Source organism: Poecilia reticulata, linkage group LG23 (assembly GCF_000633615.1).
Source record: "Poecilia reticulata strain Guanapo linkage group LG23, Guppy_female_1.0+MT, whole genome shotgun sequence".
Taxonomy (NCBI): domain Eukaryota; kingdom Metazoa; phylum Chordata; class Actinopteri; order Cyprinodontiformes; family Poeciliidae; genus Poecilia; species Poecilia reticulata.
In genome coordinates this window covers 1280906-1290210 of record NC_024353.1, presented here as the reverse complement: position 1 = coordinate 1290210, position 9305 = coordinate 1280906, and the positions used below count along the sequence as shown (strand labels likewise).

The 9305-nt window shown below is 39.8% G+C and overlaps 1 protein-coding gene across 1 annotated transcript in view; it reads left to right on the top strand.

Annotated features, from left to right (window-relative positions):
* Positions 1 to 4738: 4738 nt before the first annotated feature.
* The window catches only part of ptn (pleiotrophin), a 43350-nt gene continuing 38783 nt past the window's right edge, over positions 4739 to 9305 (top strand). The window contains exon 1 of the mRNA XM_008400396.2: positions 4739 to 4914. The gene's annotated coding sequence lies outside the window, so the exon portion shown is untranslated. The remainder of the gene's footprint in view (positions 4915 to 9305) is intronic.

Below are 9305 nucleotides of genomic sequence, written 5' to 3'. Positions count from 1 at the left end.
TGATATATATATAAAAAACGGAAAAGATTATTTGGAAAAACAATCAATTCACTGTTCTTTGCAGGGGCCCAACAAAGATGCATGTTTTCAACCAAAAGCTTCTGATTTATTAATGAAATTGAGGATTTTGTGAAATTGAATGGACACAGTGGAATTGGTTTATTACTGATTAGGCGGAGACAAAGAGTGTGAATTCAGAATGTGATGAATTTCACATTTACTGAGGTGTTTGTTAGCTATCATGCATTATTAGTTGGAGGAATCCAGTCAAATTATAAATCATAGGCATAAAACTGTAATTGTTATGAAACTGTACAAAAGTAAAATATCACTAAAAGGTTTAATGAGTAGGAAATGAGTTGATACCGTTTGACTGCACACTTCTATAGCTCCATGAAAGAAAAGATCATTCCCCCCCAATTTTAAATGTGATTGCATCCTTAACAATTTAGCTAAAGATAATAATAATAATAAAAACAATTTCTGGAGAAATTTGAAGAAAATAAATGCAACCTCTTACATCCTCAAACTAATACTTTGACAGGTTGAGTTTATGCGTGCCATCGAATCTAACCTGAAATAAAAACTAATCCCTTCATCACAGCCAGTTTATGATTTCTTATTGCCATCATTTTAATTCATTTCAAGCAAGACTGAGTTGTTCAGTTTTCTTTTAATGAATGGAATATACATTTTAAAATGACATTGTTTCTTTACTTAGCTTGTATTTGTTTAATATAAAAAAATATTGACGTGCGCCTTTAACAGAGCAAACCTGCAGAAATCTGTAAGGTGGCATGTACGTTATCACAGTGCTGTTCATACATAATATGAACACATTTTTATTAAATTCTTTATTAAAATCTACATAAACTTCTTGCATCTTTTCATAATAAAGAAGGTAGATGTTTCAGGTTTTTTTCCCTGAGTTCGATTCGGGTCCAGATTGAAGTCTGAACTCTGAGAATTGCTTCTCCATCCTCTAAATGCTACAAGCCGGAAACTCCCTTCAGTATTGGCTATCGATCAAAGTGAAAATAAATGCGTTCGACTCGTTTTATTAGGCCAGAATGTGGTTGACCTGTGATTTAAATGCCAGTTAGGGCACTGCAGATGATCAGCGTGTGTGTTTGTGTGTGTGCCGGCGTCTGTACTTTCTTTGAGGCAAACTATCAAGACATTTGCTGCTCTATTTGTTGCTTGTGCACAATGTTCTTACCGTGAACGAATCCCACAGAAGTATGATATTATAAGAGGTGCCAATATGCTGCACGACGGAACATTTTTTTTGATTCTCAGTTATTTTCCCTTTCTCTTGAAGTCATAAATTCAATCTTCATTTCCTCCCAGACATGTTGCACAAATTGAATACTTGCTTTTTTTCTTAAAAAAGAAGAAAAAGGGGTGTAGAAAAAATGACTTTTCTGCCAATTCCTGGCACTCTCATCTGTGTGTTGTGTTAGGGAAGGACGGGGTGAAGGGGGAGAGCCGTCGGAATCTGTAGTTGGAATGTGGTGAGCGACTTTGACAGGCTGATTTCATTCTGTTTCATCAGACCCGTACCAAAGAGGAGCCCAGTCACTGCCACTCCCGTTATTGAACTGCCGGTGGACATGTGCTGGATGAAAGGCGCTGCTGAAGCTCCGACCAGCGCTCAGCTCAGACAGCAGCCACTTAGGGGGAATAAAAGTGAGGCAGCAGTTGGACTTAATATAAAGATGGTTTCTGTGTTTAGTTGGTTTTATTTCCGGTGGAGCTTTCTTTGATCTTTTGATACAAGAAAAACACTAGAAAAGGCAGATAACGGTAACTATTCATGAATTTACTGTCATTTCCATGCAGCGCCCAGCGTACAAACTCATCAACAGTGTGAACTTTTTCCACGTTGTCATTTACCCAAAGTAAATCAAAATCAAATCTAGTTATTATTATTGATTTCAAAGTGCTTTGCATCATAAAAACACAAAGTTTTAGAACACATTCAACAATTGAAACATATTTCAAAAGCAGCTCTGGGTTTTTAGTCTGGATTTAAATATTAAGTAGTGCATATTTGCAAAAGGAAATGATAAAATTTAGTTGAATATCGTGACTATTGTTGGTAATTTTATGAAACTGATTTGGTAAAGATGGTTGAATTCTTGCTTCTGCTGCATCTTTGCCACCTTAACAGTGTCCTTTTGATATAATGCTCTGACTTTCTTGTTTTTTCTTTCTTGTCTCATTGGACCTGCATACATCAAACCCCCTTGTCTGAGACATATATACTGCATATTCTCTATGATTTACTGTGTAAGCCTCATGATATATTGGTGCCAAGAACCTACATTAGCTAAGTTAATTATCATAAAAGAGCGAATGCAACTGCAGGCCTGAGAGAGTAAGTGGTTGGTTTTCAAGTCTGTGTGAAATCAGCCCACTTTCTACAACCTCAGAAAGTACATTTAAGTTTGCGTGAAAAGGTTTAAGCGCTGTGAATACAAAGCAGGGATTCCCAGTCGGGGTAAAATATCGCCGGAGAAGCTCTGTGCATGTTGGTGGGGCTGAGTGGGGTTTTGAAATCTATAATGTATGAGTTGACAGGAAGTGTGGATGAGTGTGGGTTTATCAGCAGGAGGCTGTGAGTCATACTAATTACTGACCATCATGGAGTTGATGGTGGAATCCCCAGCAGTGCAGTACGATCCTCCGCTTCCCAACACTTCATAATTTACACCCAACAAAAAAGATCTTTTGTAATGATTCTAGAGATAGACGTAAACAGTTACAAAATGCCTTTTTTGTTGCCATTTTTGCTTTCATTTTATATTTAGTTAGAATGAAAGCTTGTTTGGATGCACGTTCTTACTCATCATTTTTGTGATATTGCCCTTTCGCCCAGCAATTATATTATTTTTTCCAACTTTGCTCCTGGTTTTTTTTTTTTAACTTAACATTTTTTTAAAATGTATGAATGTAAGCCTCTGGAAATTACGGAAGAGGATAAGGGCCACTGAAAAAAAAATAAAACAGTTCTGACCTTAATGAGAAAAAAAATCAGAATTCTGAGAAAAAAATCAGAATTTTGAGAAAAAAGTCAGAATTCCTACCTAGAAAAAAGTCAGAATTCTGACTTTAATCTCAGAATCCTGAGAAAAAAGTCAGAATTCTGAGAAAAAAGTCAGAATTCTGACTTTAATCTCAGAATCCTGAGGAAAAAAATCAGAATTCTGACCTTAATCTCAGAATTCTGAGAAAAAAAATCAGAATTCTGAGAAAAAAGTCAGAATTCTGAGAAAAAAAATCAGAATTCTGAGAAAAAAGTCAGAATTCTGAGAAAAAAAGTCAGAATTCTGACTTCTTTTTTTCCAGTGGCCCTAATCCTCTTCCGTAGGAAATACATCAGACATCCTCATACTTTTTTATAGTATCCTGAAAAACCCCCAGCAAAACTACGTAGCAGAAAATAGGACTTGGACTCGGAAAGAGAAAAGTGATGTATGTCTCAAATCTTAGTCCAACTTCAGTAAATATCACAACAAATTCCAACAGTGATCAACATTTACATTATGAACAGCTGTGCATAGCTTCTAAAGATCAATCTTTGATCTGTCGGTCCTGAAGAGGTGTGTTTTATGGCTCTTGGATGCATCCTGATCCACTGCAGAATTAAAACATCCACAGCACTCAATCAATACCCCAAGGGTGGCGAGGCAGCCGCATGCGAGGCCGTTCCTCTTTGTGTGGACTTCAGAGAGTTCATGAAGGCAAACTGACATCAGTATACTGGGCTTTGTGGACAGAGCTAATGGCACATGTTATTGATTAGGTGTGTCGTAATCTGTCAATCAAGGCTTTCACAGCTGTAACAAAAAGCTCTACAGGGCCATTTCCAGCCATCTGCCGTTCCCGACACCCTGAGAGCATCCTGTATTTATCGACAAGCTTCTTTTACAAGATCTTTGGGAAGGAATTGGAGAGGAGTAGGACAGGAGGTTAGCAAATTTAGATCATTTAATGAGACTAACAACTTCATTTAATCAACTGATTTAAGTCGCTAACATCTGCTAGATCTAAATCACATCTAATGCTAGATTTCTGTTTCTCACTTATTGCTTATTTAAGACTCGTCCCGACAGTCAACGACTGAGAGCCGAGGACGTGGGACGGGACTTTGCAGGATGTGTGCCTGTAAGAGACTTGGTGTAAAATTCAAAATTATGAATCTGTATTTTAAGAAAAAATACTAAAAATTATATGACGTGACAAAGTATTAGTGTTTCATACTAGACAAACCCAGAGATCTGCTCTTTTCGGTCTTTCTCTTTTCGGTCAATACTCCATTGATTGGCTGTCTCCCACTTGTCCATGTATCAACACCATATTTTATATAACAGCGCGGTTTGACTCCACTGGATCATGCAGCACTCCGTTGTGTTTGCCCACGCCTGCTGACTATCTGCCCTCTCTGTTGGCATTTGGATCAGTGTCGCTCATTGTCTCACTTTTCCCTCTGTTTATCTGAGTCTCTTCTCTGCCAGCTCCTTCTTCCTGGTCCCCATGGATCTCCCTGTGCACTCGGGCTCTTAGCTGCCCTTTCTCTCTCTCTCGCGCTCATCCTGCCTCTCCCATCTTCTCTCCGGTGTCTCAGTGAGTGCCAGGCAGGGTGTCCCTGGAGTGACCTTGGGGGGTAATGAGCTCTTGATCACGAGTCAGGAAACCCAGAGTTTAACACCCCACCCCAGAACCCTCCCCTCAACCCAAGCAGTACTAACCAAAAAAAAAAAAAAAAGCCTGCACAGCCATCGTGTGCTCAGCCCACAAAGGGAAATAGTATTGGAGAGAAAGGACAGCAGGACAGAGGTGCAGATAAAGAGTCTTGAGAAACTATTGCTTTAAAACGCTGACATACAACCACCAGACCTCCAGAGCAAAGTAAGTGGATTCTGATTTTCTTTTGGATGCACACAGAGAGGTGTAGCGTTAGATTGTTACATGACCAGCCACAGAAAAGCAGAAAAGTTCTCAGTGTTGGACTTTGTGCAAGTCTTGATTCATGCAAATGGTTTCAAGGCTCCCCATCTGGATCTTGGTGTTCAAACCGTGTCCGTAAAAAACTTTAACCAAATCTAAACAAGGAAAGTTTCTCTTGTGGATCTGTGCTGACGTCTCGCCTTTTGGTCAACTGTGTGGACGTGCTGCTAATTGGTTTTTGCTGTTAGTTCCATGTCAAGCTTAATTTATCCTTGAGGCTGTTGATACAAGATAATAAACACACGAAAATGAAAGATTATTAAGCTTAAACGTTGAGAATTACGGTCGCAGATGGAGAATGGCTTGTAGACAAACCGGGTAAACAATTGGAAAGCGCTAATAATCCGGCAGCCATGGGCTAAAGAGTGTTGTGTTAAATCGTTAACAGGCCCGTTTTCTCAGTGATTAGACTTCAAACATCCATATGTTTGTTTATTATTGCTATCAGCCAAAAAATATGCAAACCCAATTAAGTCGGCTTGTGCATGTAAGCTGGTAGATGAAGACCACTTTTATTTTCTCAGGATATTGTAATTTGGGTCAGGCCTGACTAGAATGACAAACTCTTCTCCTCTGAGTTGCATCAGCGCCATGTGATCCAGGAGACCTTCTGCTTGCGTTGCCATGGCGTTATTCAGAGCCTCGTAAAGCAACCAAAGTCAGACCAAACAGGCTTCCTCTCTGTCTTACGAGCATTCCTTCAGGGGACAAAAGCTCCCTCTTGCTCATTCTTGCTTAAAATGAAGTGTTCGCTTCATTTCTCTACAATCAACGCACGGTGTGGTCCTAATGAAAGGCCAAGGGAGAGATTAAACATGAAGTGGAGATGAGATTGAGAAACCTGCTTTGGTCCGCAGGAAGTTGTAGCACAATGCGGATTAAGCTGGATGACAACCAGCAGGGTCAACCTTATAAAACCGCTTTACTACCAAGCAGGTCCTGGCATTTTCCCTCCATGATGGTCCCTCAGGGGCCTTTAAGTGACATTTTGCACATTCTTGCCTATTCTCTTGTTAATAGCTTGCCCCACATACCTCACCACATGATCTTGCCTATACGTCAATGTGCTTAAGCACAAAGTCAGTTCATTTCCTTCTGTGTTCTCACAACCCCTTTGATTGAACTGGTCTTCATGGAGGAGCCGGAGCAATAAGGCATAGAAATGTGCTGTTAGGGGCCACAGAAGTCCACTCCAGGGGGGAGGGAGGCACCATGAAAGGAGCCAGTTCTTCTCTATAGGGCATAAGTAAGTGAAAAAAGAGAGAGGAAGAAGGGTAGGCGGACTCCAGACATACACAAAGGTCCTCGCATTGAGAGACTGGTTTATTTTCTTGTGAGGTAAGCGCTGACCCTTCACATGTGAGATGAACAGAATGGGGTCCAGAGGGCCTCCACCGAAAAGGAGGATGGGAAAAAAGAGAGAAATGGAGGAAATGAGGAGGTGGAGAAAAAAATCCAAAGAAGAGACCTGTCAATGAGCCATCCGTCTAGCAGCCAGTTCCCAAAGACATGCTGCAGAAATGACAGAACAGCAGGGCTGGAAAAGCAACTAAAAGTGAACTAAAAGAATATCTGACAATATATTTCAGCTGTTTGCTTTTTGTGTTCATTTGGCCAAAATAAAAGCAAATTCTCAACTGTAAAAGGGTAAATTAAAAAGGATTACTCATGTCTAGCTAAGTGTTCCTATGTTCAAATCTTTAGTGTGTACACTTTATCTTCTTTCCTTTGCTTTTAAAAATAAACATTTGTTAAAGCGTTTAACAATAATGCCAAAATTAAACGTTCTCAGACATGAATTAAGCAGCTGATTGTTATGATCAAGTGTGGCACAATGACTGTCTTGAACCACAAATGCTGTCTCGTTGATCTCCTTTGTCTTGAGCTGTAATATGAGACGGCTGTTGAAGTGCATCCCTACTATCTCTCCACTGTACATTTTTGTCTAGAATATCTCCAGTTTTTCCAGTTTTCACATTTTTTAATCACGTCTAGAGCTTTATCGTGTTAGAATAGACATTCTACTCAGTGTGTGTAATCAACCTTCACCAACTCACCCACAGCTAACCCCCTCACCTCCATGTTGGTCTCTCTGGATTAGCTCCAGGGTGCTTTTTTTTCCCTGTCATGTTTCCTTTCCTCTGTAATGAGTCAGCTCATTAGTGGTTCATTCTGCAGCCCCATACCTGTACACATGCCCAGATCCAGACAAACACTTCCCAGACCTCCCAATAAATGACTAAAAAAGAGAGAGAGGGTAAAGGTCTCAAGGCTGCATGTAAGGTTTGATACCTACCTAAGAAGTGAACATATTGCTGCAATGTAATATTTAGTTAGATTTTTCTGTTACCTTAGAACCCAAACAAATTCCTCATAACCTATGCTTATTTCCAACAATATCAGTTTAAGTCTGGTGTAATTTCACCACTGCAGTAGTTACTTAGTGATTTTACTTGTCAGAAATAAGATGGACATTAAAACAAGGTTTACATTTAATGGAAGGACTTCTCTCAGACTCCACCAGGATAGTAGATTCCTTTTTTTGGTATTTCTTGCAACTTAAAACAGAGGTTGACTGATATAAGCTTTCAATCTGGAAAGGATGGCTTGTAGTCCACACATTATCTTTTTTGATTGATTTATTTATTCATTGGGGTGATTTGGGATTGCAATTTTGCATTTCTTTTTGCCAGAAGATGGATGAAGTAAAGGTTTCTGTCTCATTCTTTGCTTCTATAGATTTGGCGGTGGAGACGTTTACAGAAAGCTAGATCAGTGGCTACTGCACTGGCGAAATGTACAGTTTCTCCTTGTCTCTATAAACCTGGTGGAGACATTTTGGAAGACTTGCATGCATTATATTTACAGGTTTGCCTCTTGCACAACTTTTAAAGGAGTGATTCCTTGTTGGATTTTAAATATAATTTACTTGCTCTGGGCACCTACATCAGTCTCAACTCAAAATACTCATTCAGATACAACTGACTGGGTTTTCAGAGATCCCCCATGTGGGGTCTGTCTGCAGCTGCTTGAAGTGAACTGGGGAAGTTTGATTTGTTTTAACCAGAGAAACACTGTGCTGGTCAAATATTCATGCTTTCTGAGTATGCTGAAAAGTGAGCTCAAGTGAACATACTGAAAAAGCTGTATTTTAAAAATTTATTGGATGGTTGAGGGTTTGGCCATCGTTTAGTCTGAATTGAGGTGATTATGCCGTCTTTCTGTTCTTAGAAACAGAAAACCAATAATGAAGATGCAACCTAGGAGAACTGAAAAGTGTTGGAAGAGCAACTAGGTAGCACTAAAGCATTTCACATTTATTAATCCCGACATCTTGACAAGTTTGATATAAGAGAGAATGGTAGGACTGTATCTGCTCTTCCTGTACTTTATATCAGAACATGCAGAAATATGTGCAGAGTTTAAGCTTTGGAATCAAATATAAAGTTGCAAACTGCTATTTGGGCTTCTTGGACTTACTTTTCTTTGTGTTGTTTGGTTGTGGCGATGTAACTGGCAGTTTTTTCGCGGGCGGAGGTAGGGGTTCAGAGACTGTTCTGCTGAATACTTGTTACTGCTGAAAATGAGACGAGGTCAAACAGAAGTGCGGTGAAAACAAAACGGTGATTCTGCACAGGTGAGGCTCTGCAGTCGAACACAGCAGGGCATACTTGACTCTTGACATATTCACTGATCCATGTTTTAATAATATATGCTGAATTTCTACTTAGATATCAGCCAAAGATGTGATATTGTTCATCTGGGCCCACATTCAAACTGTTTGAGACAAGCAAACGTGCAGAATGAGAACCGCACATGGATGTAATAGGGTTATATTTTTAGCAAAACTGTCCTGGGGGTAATATAAGCACTGAAGGTTCTGCCATATTGTTTGTGAGGGTGGAGACGTCAGTGTGGGAAACACCTGGGATACAGACGGTACCAAAGATACAGTCGAAGATCACTTTTAAAACATCAAGAGCGAATTAACTGCAACAGTCAGTTTAATGGGACACACGTGATCCTTCCTCTGTGAATACAGCTCTTGTTAAAATGCTGCAGAGGCATCGACTTGGAAGCATGCAGCAATTCCTAATGCAGAACCCTGTTAAATTGCTCACAAGTAAACCCTGAAGGTATTAAACCAAATAAAGCCAATATGCTGCCAAAGCTCCACATAACTGCTGCAATCTATCGGCTCAATCAATGCACCCTCGTATAGTTTGGAGAACGCGACTGCTTTTGAGGTGGGAGTGAGCAGCAGCCCACCAGCAGAGTTTTAGTGATATTAT